Source organism: Balaenoptera borealis, assembly GCF_965194805.1.
Source record: "Balaenoptera borealis genome assembly, chromosome: 14".
Classification (NCBI taxonomy): Eukaryota; Metazoa; Chordata; class Mammalia; order Artiodactyla; family Balaenopteridae; genus Balaenoptera; species Balaenoptera borealis.
In genome coordinates this window covers 45840558-45858053 of record NC_138875.1, presented here as the reverse complement: position 1 = coordinate 45858053, position 17496 = coordinate 45840558, and positions in this window count along the sequence as shown.

Genomic DNA, 17496 nt, shown 5'->3' with positions numbered 1-17496 from the left:
AGCACTTAGGAAACTCTTACTTCTTTTCCAGTTTGACTAGTTCCTTAATTCTCCCTGACTTTCACAACATACTTGAGTTGAATGAAAATGTTTTTTGGTAGATACATTGTTTAAAACATTCAGCTCTTCCCTAGGGATTCTCTTCATAATTTCACAATATGCTTCAAAAGCAAGTTTCTAGGAGCAGAAACATTTTAACTTTTTCACAATTGTCAACAGCTTCATGAAACTAAAGCCACTGCTTGACAGACGACTTTTTGCTTGAATTGATGGTGACCTGATGGCAGTCAATATGAAAGCAGGATCCATAAATATGGGAGCTCATTGACAGTGTTTACATTCATCATGTGATGTCGGGCCAGCACATTTCTAGAACCGGCTGCCCCTCTTGTCCATGTTTCTTTTTCTAAGAAACAAATAGCTAGATTTTGTTTCTTCCACCCACCTCTTCCCTCTCTTCTTAATCTTTTAAATTTTCCTCTCATGATTAGAAAAATATGTAAACAACTTTGAGCAGGACAGAAAAATGGAAGGTATATGGAAGGGAGAGGTAAAGAAGGAAAAGGAATAGTTAAGAAAGACCTGAAAGCCTAGCTGAGGAGTTGTCTCTTGGACATCCTGGTTGTGTCTAAGATTGCATAGTCACATTAAGTTTTGCGTTTCTTTGTACATTTGATCAGTTGAAGTCAAGTAAGAATATGCCTGTTCTCATTTAGATATGCATTGGTTTGCAAGAATTTTATTCTACCACTCATCCTGTTGGGTAGTATGCGTGTATAAAGCCTATTTCCCAGTTATGTTTCATGAGTGGAGTAACAATATGATCTTACCAGGTGTTGATAGCATTGATTACATTTTTGAAAGCTTTAGCATTGGTCAGGTAACTACTCATCCCTAAAGATAGCTTCTCTACCAGATTTTTAAGTATTCCACTTACTTAAATTAAAAAAAAAAAAAGTATATTATTTGATCCCTCAGATGCTTTCTGCAATGTCAGATGTCTGGTAAACATATCTGTCAGTCTAGAATACACACTTGATCTTTTCCCCAGGTATATTAACATAATCTTCCTTTGATACCAGGAAGTGTGCATTAAGATTGAGAAAGAAGTTTTAAAACTATTTTATTTGAGAGCCTTTCCTGCAATTTTGCTCCCATGATCCTTCACAAAACAAACCCACCAGGGAGAAAAATATAAAAATATAAAATGTTGATACATTCATACAAATAAAACGTTCAAATTATGTTGAAGGTAGCAATTTTTATTTTTATAAATTTAAAGTGAGAAAGTCATATTATATTAAGATATTTTAGTATATATATACCACCCACTGTGAAAATTTTGCTAGTAAATTGTTTTTTATAGATAGATGCTTTTTTTTTACATTTGGGGCAAAATTGGAATAAAATGTTTGAATAGATGGGTTATAAGTGTTCAGCACATATTGTAAACAGGCCTACTGTGTATTTTAGAGTGAATGGTAGGTAAAATAATAAATGCAGCTAACTATTGACTGCTACTAATGGCTCACCCCTGGAAGATAGTACATCTGACGAGGCATTACGAAGACATTCTTTGAATTAGTTCATTTCTAGGATTATGAAATACAAGAACACAAAATCCAAATAGTGAAAATGTCATAAACCAAAGTTTGATGCTGAAATGATGTGTTGTTATAACGCAGGCTATCAATTGTTTTTCTTCCCAACTGAGACACTTTTTATTGAATAGAAAAAAATCATGCAGAATAGATAAGTAAAATGTCATCTCAACAAATTAAGAATAAATATGTATATATTTCTTTGATTTCAGAAATATGGTGGGTAATGTTTATACATCTCTAAGACCTTAAAACAAACTGTAAGTTTTTAATCCAAGGAATGCAATTTGTAAAAGCCTGGCTGAGTAATTTTAAAACAATGATAAATGCCCACTGTCTAAGCTATAGATTAAGTAAGCAAGTGACCTAAGGACTTTCAGTGAGCAACCTAAACCAAATACCTTTGACCTAAATATAGATATATCATCCTTTTTCATGCTATTTTGAAAGTGCAATTTATGACTAACCTACTATGTGTCATTTTGCATATGATTGGACAGGTATTTCTAAGTCATTTTCTCTGAATCCACAATTTTGTGGATTGTAAGGGTTCTATAATATTTATGCTTATGATAATATCAATGTAAGAATAATAAATGTTCTAGTAAAAATTCAGATGTGCCTTTAATAAATATATTAATAGAACTTAAAATAATATAAAAAAGGTAAATATAATAGAAAGACCTAAATATTCTATGGGGGGGGCCTTCAAGATGGCAGAGGAGTAAGAAGATGTGGAGATCACCTTCCTCCCCATAAATACATCAAAACTACATCTGCATGTGGAACAACTCCTACAGAACACGTACTGAACGCTGGCAGAAGACCTTAGACTTCCCAAAAGGCAAGAAACTCCCCACATACCTGGGTAGGGCAAAAGAAAAAAGAAAAAACAGAGACAAAAGAATAGGGACGGGACCTGCACCTCTGGGAGGGAGCTGTGAAGGAGGAAAGGTTTCCACACACTAGGAAGCCCCTTCACTGGTGGAGACACGGGGTGGGCGGGGGGTGGGGGAAGCTTCAGAGCCATTAAGGAGAGTGCAGCAGCAGGGGTGCAGAGGGCAAAGTGGAGAGATTGCCACACAGAGGATCACTGCCAACCAGTACTCACCAGCCTGAGAGGCTTGTCTGCTCACACGCCAGGGCAGGTGGGGGCTGAGAACTGAGGCTTGGGCTTTGGAGGCCAGATCCCAGGGAGAGGACTGGAGTTGGCTGTGTGAACCCAGCCTGAAGGGGGCTAGTGCACCACAGCTAGCTGTGAGGGAGTCCGGGAAAAAGTCTGGAACTGCCTAAGTGGCAAGAGACCATTCTTTTGGGGTGTGCGAGGAGAAGCGATTCAGAGCACCGCCTAAACGAGCTCCAGAGACAGACACGAGCCATGGCTATCAGCGCAGATACCAGAGAAGGGCATGAAATGCTAAGACTGCTGCTGCAGCCACCAAGAAGCCTGTGTGCAAGCACAGGTCACTATCCACACCTCCCTTCCAGGGAGCCTGTGCAGCGTGCCACTGCCAGGGTCATGATCCAGGGGCAACTTCCCCAGGGGAACACATGGCACACCTCAGGCTCTTGCAATGTCACACAGGTCTCTGCTGCCGCTGCAGGCTCGCCCTGCATTCCATACCCCTCCCTGCCCCCAGCCTGAGTGAGCCAGAGCCCCCTAATCAGCTGCTACTTTAACCCCATCCTGTCTGGGCGGGGAACAGATGCCCTCAGGCGACCTACACGCAGAGGCAGGGCCAAATCCAAAGCTGAACCCCAGGAGCTGTGCGAACAAAGAAGAGAAAGGGAAATCTCTCCCAGCAGCCTCAGGAGCAGCGGATTAAATCTCCACATCAATCTAATGTACCCTGCATCTGTGGAATACCTGAATAGACAATGAATCATCCCAAAATTGAGGTGGTGGACTTCGGGAGCAACTGTAGACTTGGGGTTTGCTTTCTGCATCTAATTTGTTTCTGGTTTTATGTTTATCTTAGTTTAGTATTTAAAGCTTATTATCATTGATAGATTTCTTTATTGATTTGGTGGCTCTCTTCCTTTTTATTTTATATATATGTGTGTATATATATACACACATATATACTTTTTCATTTTTCTCTTTTTGTGAGTATCTGTGTGTATGCTTCCTTGTGTGATTTTTTATGTATAGCTTTGCTTTTACCATTTGTCCTGGGGTTCTGTCTGTCCTTTTTTTTTAGTATAGTCTTTAGTGCTTCTTATCATTGGTGGATTTGTTTATTCGTTTGGTTGCTCTCCCCTTTCTTTCTTTTTTTTTCATTACTTTTTTTAATAATATTTTTTTATTTTTTATTTTAATAAATTTATTTCTTTATTTCTTTTTTTTTTCTCCCTTTTCTTCTGAGCCATGTGGCTGACAGGGTCTTGGTGCTCTGGCTGGATATCAGGCCTGCGCCTCTTAGGTGGGAGAGCTAAGTTCAGGGCATTGGTCCAACAGAGACCACCGAGCCCCGTGTAATATCATATGGCAAAAGCTCTCCCAGAGATCTCCATCTCAAAACTCAGACCCAGCTCCACTCAACGACCAGCAAGCTACAGTGCTGGACACCCCATGCCAAACAACTAGCCACACAGGAACACAACCCCACCCATCAGCAGAGAGGCAGCCTAAAATCATAATAAGTTCACAGACACCCCAAAACACACCACCGAACACAGTTCAGCCCACCAGAAAGACAAGAGCCAGCCTCATCCACCAGAACATAAGCACCAGTCTCCTCCACCAGGAAGCCTACATGGAACCAAATTTACCCACTTGGGGCAGAAACAAAAACAATGGGAAACAGGAACCTGCAGCCTGTGGAAAGGAGACCCCAAACACAGTAAGTTAAGCAAAATGAGAAAATGGAGAAATACACAGCAGATGAAGAAGCAAAGTAAAAACCCACCAAACCAAACAAATGAAGAGGAAATAGGCAGATTACCTGAAAAAGAATTCAGAGTAATGATAGTAAAGATGATCCAAAATCTTGGAAATAGAATGGAGAAAATACAGGAAACTTAAAACAAGGACCTAGAAGGACTAAAGAACAAACAAACAATGATGAACAACACAATAAATGAAATAAAAAATCTCTAGAAGGAATCAATAGCAGAATAACTGAAGCTGAAGAATGGATAAGTGACCTGGAAGATAAAATAGTGGAAATAACTACCTCAGAGGAGAATAAAGAAAAAAGAATGAAAAAAATTGAGGACAGTCTCAGAGACCTCTGGGACATCATTAAATGAACCAACATTCGAATTATAGGGGTCCCAGAAGTAGAAGAGAAAAAGAAAGGGACTGAAAAAATATTTGAAGAGATTATAGTTGAAAATTTCCCTAAAATGGGAAAGGAGATAATCAAGTGCCATACAGGATAAATCCAAGGAGAAACATGCCAAGATACATATTAATCAAACTATCAAAAATTAAATACAAAGAAAAAATATTAAAAGCAGCAAGGGAAAAACAACAAATAACCTACAAGGGAATCCCCTTAAGGTTAACAGCTGATCTTTCAGCAGAAACTCTGCAAGCCAGAAGGGAATGGCAAGACATATTTAAAGTGATGAAAGGGAAGCACCTACAACCAAGATTACTCGACACAGCAAGTGTCTCATTCAGATTTGACGGAGACATTAAAACCTCTACAGGCAAGCAAAAGCTAAGAGAATTCAGCACCACCAAACTGGCTTTATAACAAATGCTAAAGGAAATTCTCTAGGCAGGAAACAAAAGAGAAGGAAAAGACCTACAATAACAAACCCAAAACAATTAAGAAAATGGTAATAGGAACATACATATCGATAGCTATCTTAAATGTAAATGGATTAAATGCTCCAACCAAAAGACATAGATTGTCTGAATGGGTACAAAAATGAGACCCCTATATATGCTGTCTCCAGGAGACCCACTTCAGACCTAGGGACACATACAGACTGAAAGTGAGGGGATGGAAAAAGATATTCCATGCAAATGGAAATCAAAAGAAAACTGGAGTAGCAATTCTCATATCAGAGAAAATAGGCTTAAAATAAAGACTATTGCAAGAGACAAAGAAGGACACTACATAATGATCAAGGGATCAATCCAAGAAGAAGATATAACAATTTTAAATGCATCCAACATAAGAGCACCTCAATACATAAGACAAATGCTAACAGCCATAAATGGGAAAATCAACAGTAACACAATCGTAGTAGAGGACTTTAACACCCCACTTTCACCAATGGACAGATTATCCAGAATGAAAATAAATAAGGAAATACAAACTTTAAATGATACATAAAACAAGATGGACTTAATTGATATTTATAGGACATTCCATCCAAAAACAACAGAATACACTTTCTTCTCGAGTGCTCATGGAACATTCTCCAGGATAGATCATATCTTGGGTCAAAAATCAAGCCTTGGTAAATTTAAGAAAATTGAAATCATATCAAGTATCTTTTCCAACCACAATGCTAAGAGACTAGATATCAATTACAGGAAAAAAATCTGTAAAAAATATAAACATGTGGCGGCTAAACAATACACTACTAAATAACCAAGAGATCGCTGAAGAAATCAAAAAAGAAATTAAAAAATACCTAGAAAAAAATGACGATGAAAACATGACGATCCAAAACCTATGGGATGCAGCAAAAATAGTTCTAAGACGGAAGCTTATAGCAATACAATCCTACCTCAAGAAACAAGAAACATCTCAAATAAACAACCTAATCTTACACCTAAAGCAATTAGAGAAAGAAGAACAAAAAAACCCCAAACTTAGCAGTAGGAAAGAAATCATAAAACTCAGATCAGAAATAAATGAAAAAGAAATGAAGGACACAATAACAAAGATCAATAAAACTAAAAGTTAGATATTTGAGAAGATAAACAAAATTGATAAACCATTAGCCAGACTCATCAGGAAAAAAAGGGAAAGACTCAAATCAACAGAATTAGAAATGAAAAAGGAGAAGTAGCAATGGACACTGCTGAAATACAAAGGCTCATGAGAGATTACTACAAGCAACTATATGCCCATAAAATGGAAAACCTGGAAGAAATGGACAAATTCTTAGAAGAGCACAACCTTCTGAAACTGAACCAGGAAGAAATAGAAAATATAAGCAGACCAATCACAAGCACTGAAATTGAAACTGTGATTAAAAATCTTCCAACAAATAAAAGCCCAAGGCCAGATGGCTTCACAGGCGAATTCTATCAAACATTTAGAGAAGAGCTAACACCTATCCTTCTCAAACTCTTCCAAAATATACCAGAGGGAGACACACTCCCAAACTCATTCCACGAGACCACCATCACCCTGATACCAAAAACACACAAAGATGTCACAAAGAAAGAAAACTACAGGCCAATATCACTGGTGAACATAGATGCAAAAATCCTCAACAAAATACTAGCAAACAGAGTCCATCAGCATATTGTAAGGATCATCCACCATGATCAAGTGGGGTTTATCCCAGGAATGCAAGGATTCTTCAATATATGCAAGTCAATCAATGTGATAAACCCTAATAACAAATTGAAGGAGAAAAACCATATGATCATCTCAATAGATGCAGAAAAAGCTTTTGACAAAATTCAACACCATTTATGATAAAAACTCTCCAGAAAGTAGGCATAGAGGGAATTTACCTCAACATGGTAAAGGCCGTATATGACAAACCCACAGCCAACATCGTTCTCATTGGTGAAGAACTGAAACTATTTCCAATAAGATCAGGAACAAGACAAGGTTGCCCACTCTCACCACTATCATTCAACATTGATTTGGAAGTTTTAGCTGCAGCAATCAGACAAGAAAAAGAAATTGAATCCAAATCAGAAAAGAAGAAGTAAAACTGTCACTGTTTGCAGATGACATGATACTATACATAGAAAATCCTAAAGATGCTACCAGAAAACTACTAGAGCTAATCAATGAATCTGGTAAAGCAGTAGGATACAAAATTAATGCACAGGTATCTCTTGCATTCCTATATGCTTATGATGAAATATCTGAAAGAGAAACTAAGGAAACACTCCCATTTTTCATTGCAACAAAAAGAATAAAATACCTAGGAATAAACCTACCTAAGGAGACAAAAGACCTGTATGCAGAAAACTATAAGACACTGATATAAGAAATTAAAGATGATATAAACTTATGGAGAGACATACTGTGTTCTTGGATTGGAAGAATCAATATTGTGAAAACGACTATACTACCCAAGGCAGTCTACAGATTTAATGCAATCCCTATCAAACTACCAATGGCAGTTTTCACAGAACTAGAACAAAAATTTCACAATTTGTATGGAAACACAAAAAAACCCTGAATAGCTAAAGCAATCTTGAGAAAGAAAAACGGAGCTGGAGGAATCAGGCTCCCTGACTTCAGACTCTTGTACAAAGCTACAGTAATCAAGACAGTATGGTACTGGCACTAAAACAGAAATATAGATCAATGGAACAGGATTGAAAGCCCAGAGATAAACCCATGCACATATGGTCACCTTATCTTTGATAAAGGAGGCAAGAATATACAATGAGAAAAGACAGCCTCTTCAATAAGTGGTACTGGGAAAACTGGATAGTTCCATGTAAAAGAAAGAAATTAGAACAATCCCTAACACCACACAAATATAAACTCAAAAAGGGTTAAAGACCTAAATGTAAGGCCAGACACTATGAAACTGTTAGAGGAAAACCTAGGCAGAACACCTCTATGACATAAATCACAAGAAGATCCGTTTTGACCCACCTCCTAGAGAAATCGAAATACAAACAAAAATAAACAAATATGACCTAATGAAACTTGAAAGCTTTTGCACAGCAAAGAAAACCATAAACAAGACAAAAAGACAACTGTCAGAATGGGAGAAAATATATGCAAATGAAGGAACTGACAAAGGATTAATCTCCAATATATACAAGTAGGTCATGCAGCTCAAAATCAAAATACAAACAACCCAATCCAAAAATGGGCAGAAGACCTAAATAGATATTTCTTCAAAGAAGATATACAGATTGCCAACAAACACATGAAAGGATGCTCAACATCACTAATCACTAGAGAAATGCAAATCGAAACTACAATGAGGGATCACCTCACACCAGTCAGAATGGCTGTCATCAAAAAATCTCTAAACAATAAATGCTGGAGAGGGTGTGGAGAAAAGGGAACCTTCTTTCACTGTTGGTGGGAATGTAAATTGATACAGCCACTATGGAGAACAGTATGGACGTTCCTTAAAAACCTAAAAATAGAACCACCATATGACCCAGCAATCCCACTACTGGGCATATACCCTGAGGAAACCATAATTCAAAAAGTGTCATGTACCACAGTGTTCATCGCAGCTCTATTTACAATAGCCAGGACATAGAAGCAACCTAAGTGTCCATCGAGAGATGAATGGATAGAGAAGATGTGGCACATATATACAATGGAATATTACTCAGCCATAAAAAAAAACGAAACTGAGTTATTTGTAGTGAGGTGGATGGACCTAGAGACTGTCATACAGAGTGAAGTAAGTCAGAAAGAGAAAAACAAATACTGTATGCTAACATATATATGGAATCTAAAAAAAGAAAAAAAAATGGTTCTGAAGAACCTATGGACAGGACAGGAATAAAGACACAGATGTAGAGAATGGGCTTGAGGACATGGGGAGGGGGAAGGGTAAGCTGGGATGAAGTGAGTGGCATGGACATATATACACTACCAAATGTAAAATAGATAGCTACTGGGAAGCAGCCACATAGCACAGGGAGATCAGCTCAGTGCTTTGTGTCCAAATAGAGGGGTGGGATAGGGAGGGTGGGAGGGAGATGCAAGAGAGAAGAGATATCGGGATATATGTATACGTATAGCTGATTCACTTTGTTATACAGCAGAAACTAACACACCATTGTAAAGTAATTATACTCCAATAAAGATGTTAAAAAAAGGTATATATATATTCTATAAATGAATATGTGTTAGGAATCTCAAAAATATCTAGAAATTGTTACTTTGGGGTTAAAGTAGGAGAAATGCATTTTTTGCTGTTTATGAAATATATATATATGTGTATATATATATATCGAGAGAGAGAGAGAGAGAGATTTATCTCCTGTTTGTCAAGTACCTACATCACAGAGCAAGAAAATTGTATAGCCATATTTAAACCCAGGAATTGTAAGTTCTGAGTCTGCATTTTAATGCATTAGACTATAGAGTAAGTTTATGTTGTGGAGCAGCCAACAAATTCCCTTTCCCTTCTCATAGCTCCCTCACTCTCTATATTCATTTGACTTTCTTATCAAGGGAAATATAGCCACCCGTTTGTTTATATCCAAACTCTACTCCAGCTCACACATTTTATATCAAATGTTGCCTTTTAATGCACTTTGCTAAACAAAAGGCCATCACATATCTTCAGAAAGGGATTATGTAAATACTTCAGAAGTAGAAGCAGAGGCCACATTCCCCTCTCCCCCCGCCAAAGTCGTCTGATATTTAGAAATACTCTGGCTCGATCAGACAATCAAAATCTAGATTTATCATTAGACCTGATCATCATGTAGACAGAGCTACTCGCATGTAAGCCTGCAACATTTCTTCTCTGACATGAGCAGAGAGGTGGTGAACATAGCAAATCATCTTTTAGCATTTTGCAGACTAAATTGATGTTAACAGCTGCAGAAAAATACCGTAGATGGCATGGCTTCGAAAAGATGTTTTAAGATGGAATAGAGATAATATTCCAAATGGTTGCAATTCTTTAGACATCATGTTAGAGTAAATAATACATTATTAACTGCAGTTAAATAATGTTTGAGCACAGTAGAAACCTATATGTCCTAAATTTAGAACAAGAGCCTTCTAGTTCTGTATTATACTTGTCTCTTTAAAAACATAAATTAAGAATAGCTCTTTTTTCTGTCATTCTGAATTATATCTAAATACTAAAAGTATCATTTTTAAAGGTAGACGTTTTGCAGTTTTCTATAAATGATTTCCATTCAGTTAGAATGGTAACTGGTATGTTTATTTGAAACTTTGAGTGTATTAAAGATAAAATGATTTACAAACTTGAAATTACTCTTTTTAATGAACAATCCCAACATTATTGTTAGGAAAGATTTAAAGTCTCAATGTGACAGAATATAAACATTATAGCCACTGAAGAAATGAAGAAAAGGACTTGTAGATTATGACATTATTCAAATGTATAATTCTAAGCTTCTGAAATTGTTTGCTAGTGCTCTTTATTTTTTTCTCCAATGGTAATTCGTGAATTTTCTCTGCCTCAATCTTCTTATCTACTAAATGGTGATAATAAGCATTTTACTTATTTATTGTTGCTTGAGCTCTCTGAGACCTGTTTTCCTCCTCTGTAAAATGGAATGTTGATAAATTTAGTACCTACTTTTGAGAGTTGTTGTGCTGTAGATACTGAAAGTATATATGCAAATTTCTCCTGGTATGTCAGTTAAAACCTTTGGGTGAAAAATCAATCAGCCCTCTCAAGGAGCCATTTCTTCTCCTAAAAGTGAAAATTGATTAAAAGTCTTTTTTTATGATCCCATCTTTTTCCTTCACCACTTATCACTGCTTCCCTTCTCCTCCTTCCAGGTCAGAAAGAAAGAATTGTTAGAGGAGGAAGTACTCTATACCTGACCACATAGGTACACAAATTCTATCTCCAATCCTGGTCTGATTTTCCTTAATTCAGGATAATTTTCTTTCATTAACAAACTTCTAACTCAATTAGAATTTCCCTTCCAAGTAGATAAGATATTAAAAATTCTAAGTCACTAAAAACGTGAAAAAAAAATCAAGCAGTTCTTGATCAAGTCTTACTAAACATCAACTACATTCATCAACCACTGACTAAGTTCTTTGTTGTCTATGAAACTAATATTTATTTTGCCTGCATTATATGCCAGGTACTTTTTTGAGTGCTTAAGTGTCTTTATCCCATTATTATCTACACTTCTCAGATGAGAAAACTGAAACACAAAGAGGTAAGGTTTATAAGTTCGTAAGACAATAAATAAGAGGCAGAATCGATAACTGAACCCAGGCAATTTGTCTTTAAAACCATGCTAGTAAGCATCACTCTCTACTACATGTCTAATGATCTGTATCTCCATTTGAAATCAGCAGGAAATATCTAAATGTTATTTCAAATAAGACATAATTATAAACCACAGAATGAATATCCATATTCAATCACATATTTATATATTTTTACTCTCACATATTGAAGACTTAAGGTTTTAGGAGTTTTTCAAATCTACATAGTGACTTTTAACCAAAGAAAACAAGAACTTACCAAAGCCCTTATATCAACTTATATCATAATCACATTTGCTAAGAATCATCAGTAAATGTGGGAGCTAGAATCATCAGTATTTTTTCTCACTCAACAGATTTGCCCCCCACCTCTTATATCCAAAACCACCTACCTATCTGTTTAACTGTATATATCAATATTATAGAAGTGTAGCCTGCAGAGTTTCCATAGAAATCTCTATATACCACTTTTAGAATTCTCCAAGGCTATATTTCCAGCATCTGTGTTTTCTAAGAGAAAAATAGGTTTTAATATCACAAAATGAAAAGTATTTGTTTATTTAAATGTATGTATAATCAATGCATGCATTTATTGTTCTCTATAAAAGCATTATTTGAAACCAAATATGATAGAGTTTTCAAGCATTCAAAGTTGTTTTTAAACAATCTATTACTAAACCTCTTCCAACAAATATGTATTGGAAAAAAATAAAAGCAAGTATTAAGAACCCAGAAGTTATCTCATTCTTGTGAAAAATCCCTCTGTATATGGATGCAAAAAGACAAAGATTTTTCAAAGAGTGACTGCCCACAAAAGAAAAGAGGAAAAGATGGGCCATTAAAATTTTAAAATGATGAACAGAAAAGTTTACAAAAAAGAAAAATATACCCACTAATATTTTGAATTCATAATTAAGTTTAAGCTTAGCATTTTATAAAGGCCACAGGATATCTTGATTAGAATTTACTTTCCAGAATGTGTTCTAGAAAATCATGTATAATAAGGCTTCAGGATTAAGATTTGTGCTTCTTAAAATAATTTTTAAAAAGCAGCCCCTGAAAGAGTTTACTGCCTATTTGAAATTATGCTAAACCATTAATTTATTTCAGTGCATAAGAAAGGATGTACCATGTAAAAATCTTCTTGTCATTTCTTCTTATCACTTTCTGTCAGTTTCCTGGGAGATATCCCATTCAGAACTAGCATGCTGACATTTAATTCTACCACCTCTTATATATGGGGAAAAATCAGCCATAAACCTTTCTTAGTAATCTCTTCCTTTGCATATTTCCTTTTTTTTTTTCTTTTCTTTTTTTCTCTCTTATATTCTAATCAAAGTTGTGGTCTCTATAAAATTATATATTCTCTCTTGAAATACTAGTATTTTCCTGAGATGCCATTTGCAGTTTAATTCCTAACTTTCATTATTCCTAAAGATAAATATAATCATCTTGATAATTGCAATGGTAAACTAAATGGGCAGCTTATGAATCTAATTTTATAATTATTTAAAATTATAAACTCAGTTTTTGCAACAAGCAAGAGGAACAATACCCACAAATTTAGCTGAAACCTACCTGCTATTATTACTGATTGAAAGTGCTTGTTACTCTACTAATAAGAAAGTTTCTTTAGTTAAATAGCCTCATCCACCAAGGGCAGACAGCAGAAGCAAGAAGAACTACAATCCTGCAGCCTATGGAACAAAAACCACATTCACAGAAAGATAGACAAGATGAAAAGGCAGAGAGCTATGTACCAGATGAAGGAACAAGATAAAACCCCAGAAAAACAACTAAATGAAGTGGAGATAGGAAACCTTCCAGAAAAATAATTCAGAATAATGATAGTGAAGATGATCCAGGACCTCAGAAAAAGAATGGACGCAAAGATCAAGAAGATGCAAGAAATGTTTAACAAAGACTTAGAAGAATTAAAGAACAAACAAACAGAGATGAACAATACAATAACTGAAATGAAAACTACACTGGAAGGAATCAATAGCAGAATAACTGAGGCAGAAGAACGGATAAGTGACCTGGAAGATGGAATGGTGGAATTCACTGCTGTGGAAGAGAATATAGAAAAAAGAATGAAAAGAAATGAAGTCAGCCTAAGAGACCTCTGGGACAACATTAAACCCAACAACATTCGCATTATAGGGGTCCCAGAAGGAGAAGAGAGAGAGAAAGGATCAGAGAAAATATTTGACAAGATCATAGTTGAAAACTTCCCTAACATGGGAAAAGAAATAGCCACCCAAGTCCAGGAAGTGCAGTGAGTCCCATACAGGATAAACCGAAGGAGAAACATGCTGAGACACATAGTAATCAAATTGGGAAAAATTAAAGACAAAGAAAAATTATTGAAAGCAGCAAGGGAAAAACGACAAATAACATACAAGGGAACTCCCATAAGGTTAACAGCTGATTTCTCAGCAGAAACTCTACAAGCCAGAAGGCAGTGGCATGATATACTTAAAGTGATGAAAGGGAAGGACTTACAACCGAGATTACTCTACCCAGCAGGATCTCATTCAGATTCAATGGAGAAATCAAAAGTTTTACAGAGAAGGAAAAGCTAAGAGAATTCAGCACCACCAAACCAGGTCTTCAACAAATGCTAAAGGAACTTCTCTAAGTGGGAAACACAAGAGAAGAAAAGGACCTACAAAAACAAACCAAAAACAGTTAAGAAAATGGTCATAGGAACATACATATCAATAATTACCTTAAACGTGAATGGATTAAATGCTCCAGCCAAAAGACACAGCCTTGCTGAATGGATACAAAAACAAGACCCATCTATATGCCGTCTACAGGAGACCCACTTCAGACCTAGGGGACACATACAGACTGAAAGTGAGGGGATGGAAAAAGATATTCCATGCAAATGGAAATTAAAAGAAAGCTGGAGTAGCAATACTCATATCAGATAAAATAACAAGAGACAAGGAAGGACACTACATAATGGTCAAGGGATCAATCCAAGAAGAAGATATAACAATTATAAATATATATGCACCCAACATAGGAGCACCTCAATACATAAGGCAACTGCTAACAGCTATAAAAGAGGAAATTGACAGTAACACAATAATAGTGGGGGACTTTAACACCTCACTTACACCAATGGACAGATCATCCAAAATGAAAATAAATAAGGAAACAGAAGCTTTAACTGACACAATGGACCAGATAGATTTAATTGATTTTGATAGGACATTCCATCCAAAACAGCAGATTACATTTTCTTCTCAAGTGTGCACAGAACATTCTCCAGGCTAGATCACATCTTGGGTCACAAATCAAGGCACAGCTGTAGAGAACAAACATATGGACACCAAGGGGGCAAAGCAGTGGGGGATGGTGGTGGTGGTGGTGTGATGAATTGGGCGATTGGGATTGACATGTATACACTGATGTGTATAAAATCGATGACTAATAAGGACCTGCTGTATAAAAAAATAAAGAAAATAAAATTCAAAAAAATTTTTGAAAGAAAGAAAGAAAGTTTCTTTAGTGTGTTAAAGTCATTACTGAAATTCTATAGTTCAACTGTGAAACAAAACAAGTATCTTACTTTGTATTAGTTTCCCCCTGTAATTTATTACTAGAATTAAACTTTTGTAGATGAAATGTCCTGTATTTTATCTATAAAAGTGCTATTAATTGTTTTTGTTTTTATTTTACCAGACACACTGGTAGAAAAAAATCACTTTTCATATATAGCAGTCAATGCAAAATTAAAAAGTAGTGCTTTTGTTTTGTTTTGTTTTGGCAACATATCATTGTTATCTGAGTAAGAACACATTGGAAAGCAGTATGGAGGTTCCTCAAAAAATTAAAAATAGAACTACCATATGATCCATCAATTCCACTCCTGAATATTTATCTGAAGAAAACAAAAACAGTAATTCAAAAAGATATATTCACACCTGTGTTCATTGCAGCGTTATTTACAATAGCCAGCATATGGAAGCAACCTAAGTGCCCATTGATAGATGAATGGGTAAAGAAGTTGTGGTATATATATACAATGGAATAATAGTCATTAAAAGAATGAAATCTTGCCATTTGCAATAACATGGATGAATTTACAGGGTATTACGCTAAGTGAAATAGGTCAGACAGAGTAAAACAAATCCTGTATGATTTCACTTATATGTAGAATCTAAATATCAAAACAAAAGAACAAATACAACAAAACAGGAAGAGAGTCATAGATAACAGTGAACACATAGGTAGTTGACATAGGGAATGGGGGTGGAAGATGAGAGAAATAGGTGAGGGAGATTAAGAGATACAATCTTCCAGTTATAAAATGAATGAGTGACAGATGTGAAATGTAGAGTGTGAGGAATTATGGACAATAATAATAATGTAATATCTCTGTATGGAGATAGATTATAACTAGACATCATAGTCATCGTTTTGAAATGTACTGAAATACCAAATCACTGTGTTAAGCACCAGGAACTAACATAGTGTTTTAGGCCAATTATAATTCAAAAACAAACTCAGAAAAAAGATCAGATTTGTGGGTACCAGAGGTGGGGGGTGGGAGGAGAGGAAATTGGGTGAAGGTGGACAAAAGGCACCAACTTCCAGTTACAAGATAAATAAGCACTAGGGATACAATGTACAACATGATAAATATGATTAACACTGCTGTATATGTTACACATGAAAATGGTTGAGTAAATTTTGTGTTCTTATCACAAAAAATATTTTTTTCTGTTTATTTCATTTTGTAACTATATGAGATGATGGGTGTTCACTAAGCTTATCGTGGTAATCATTTAATGGAAGTCAGATCATTATGCTGTACACCTTAAACTTATACAGTGCTGTGTGTCAATTGTATCTCAATAAAACTGGAAGAAAAAAAGAAAATAATTAAATGTGGGCCATACTGTTTACTAATATCCAACATCCATTTCCCCTTTTTCTTTACAAAACTTTGATATAGATTATCACCGTCCCCCACCCCCCAAAAAGTGCATCTGAAGAAATTGACCTTATTGCCAGCTCTGCCAGCTCCAGACAGAGGTAGGAAGAATTGATCTAAAGATAATATCATTCCCATTACGAGTGAATGGTTCAGAAATGGGTATGAAACCCAACTTTAGCCAGTAACTGGGAAAATTTACTAAGGTTTCCAGGAAAAAAAAGTTTATATCTGCCAATACAGACCATGTAAAAAGTTGTATATTTTCTTCTTCCTCTTGTGTTATCATCTCTTACTGTAAATTTTGAGATCAGTGTACCCACATTACAACAAAACTGAGGGTAAAGAGAACACTGAAAAAAGCAGCAATAAGGAATTGAAAGAATCAGGGTATTTGGAGGGCCCTGCTGGGTGATAACCTGCTTTTAAATCAGCAATACCTTTGGATTTCTTAAAAATTTCTTTATTGTTTAAATCAGTGTGAATAAAAATTCTTATTACTTGTAGCCAGAAGCTTTCTAATTGAATCTATAGTTTACATTTGGGGGCTATAATTTAGTATTTTGAAACAAAATTGCATTATTAATATTATAACCCAAAAGAATGAAATTTTATTGGACATTGTAAATTTTGGATTATTGTTCAGCAACCATTCACTCCTCCTCCTCTTCCACTACAGGTGAGGTATATTTTTGTACCTCACTGATTTGGGCTTGGTGTAATAACTTGTCCTGGCCAGTGCCATGTGTACTTGTTACAAGCTGAAATCTCAAGAAATAATGTTTGTGTTTGCTTTCTTGAGCTTTTGCAATCATGCATAGCATGAGAAGAACATTCCATGTTAGTCTGTGATTCCAGAAGAATGAAAGACATGTGG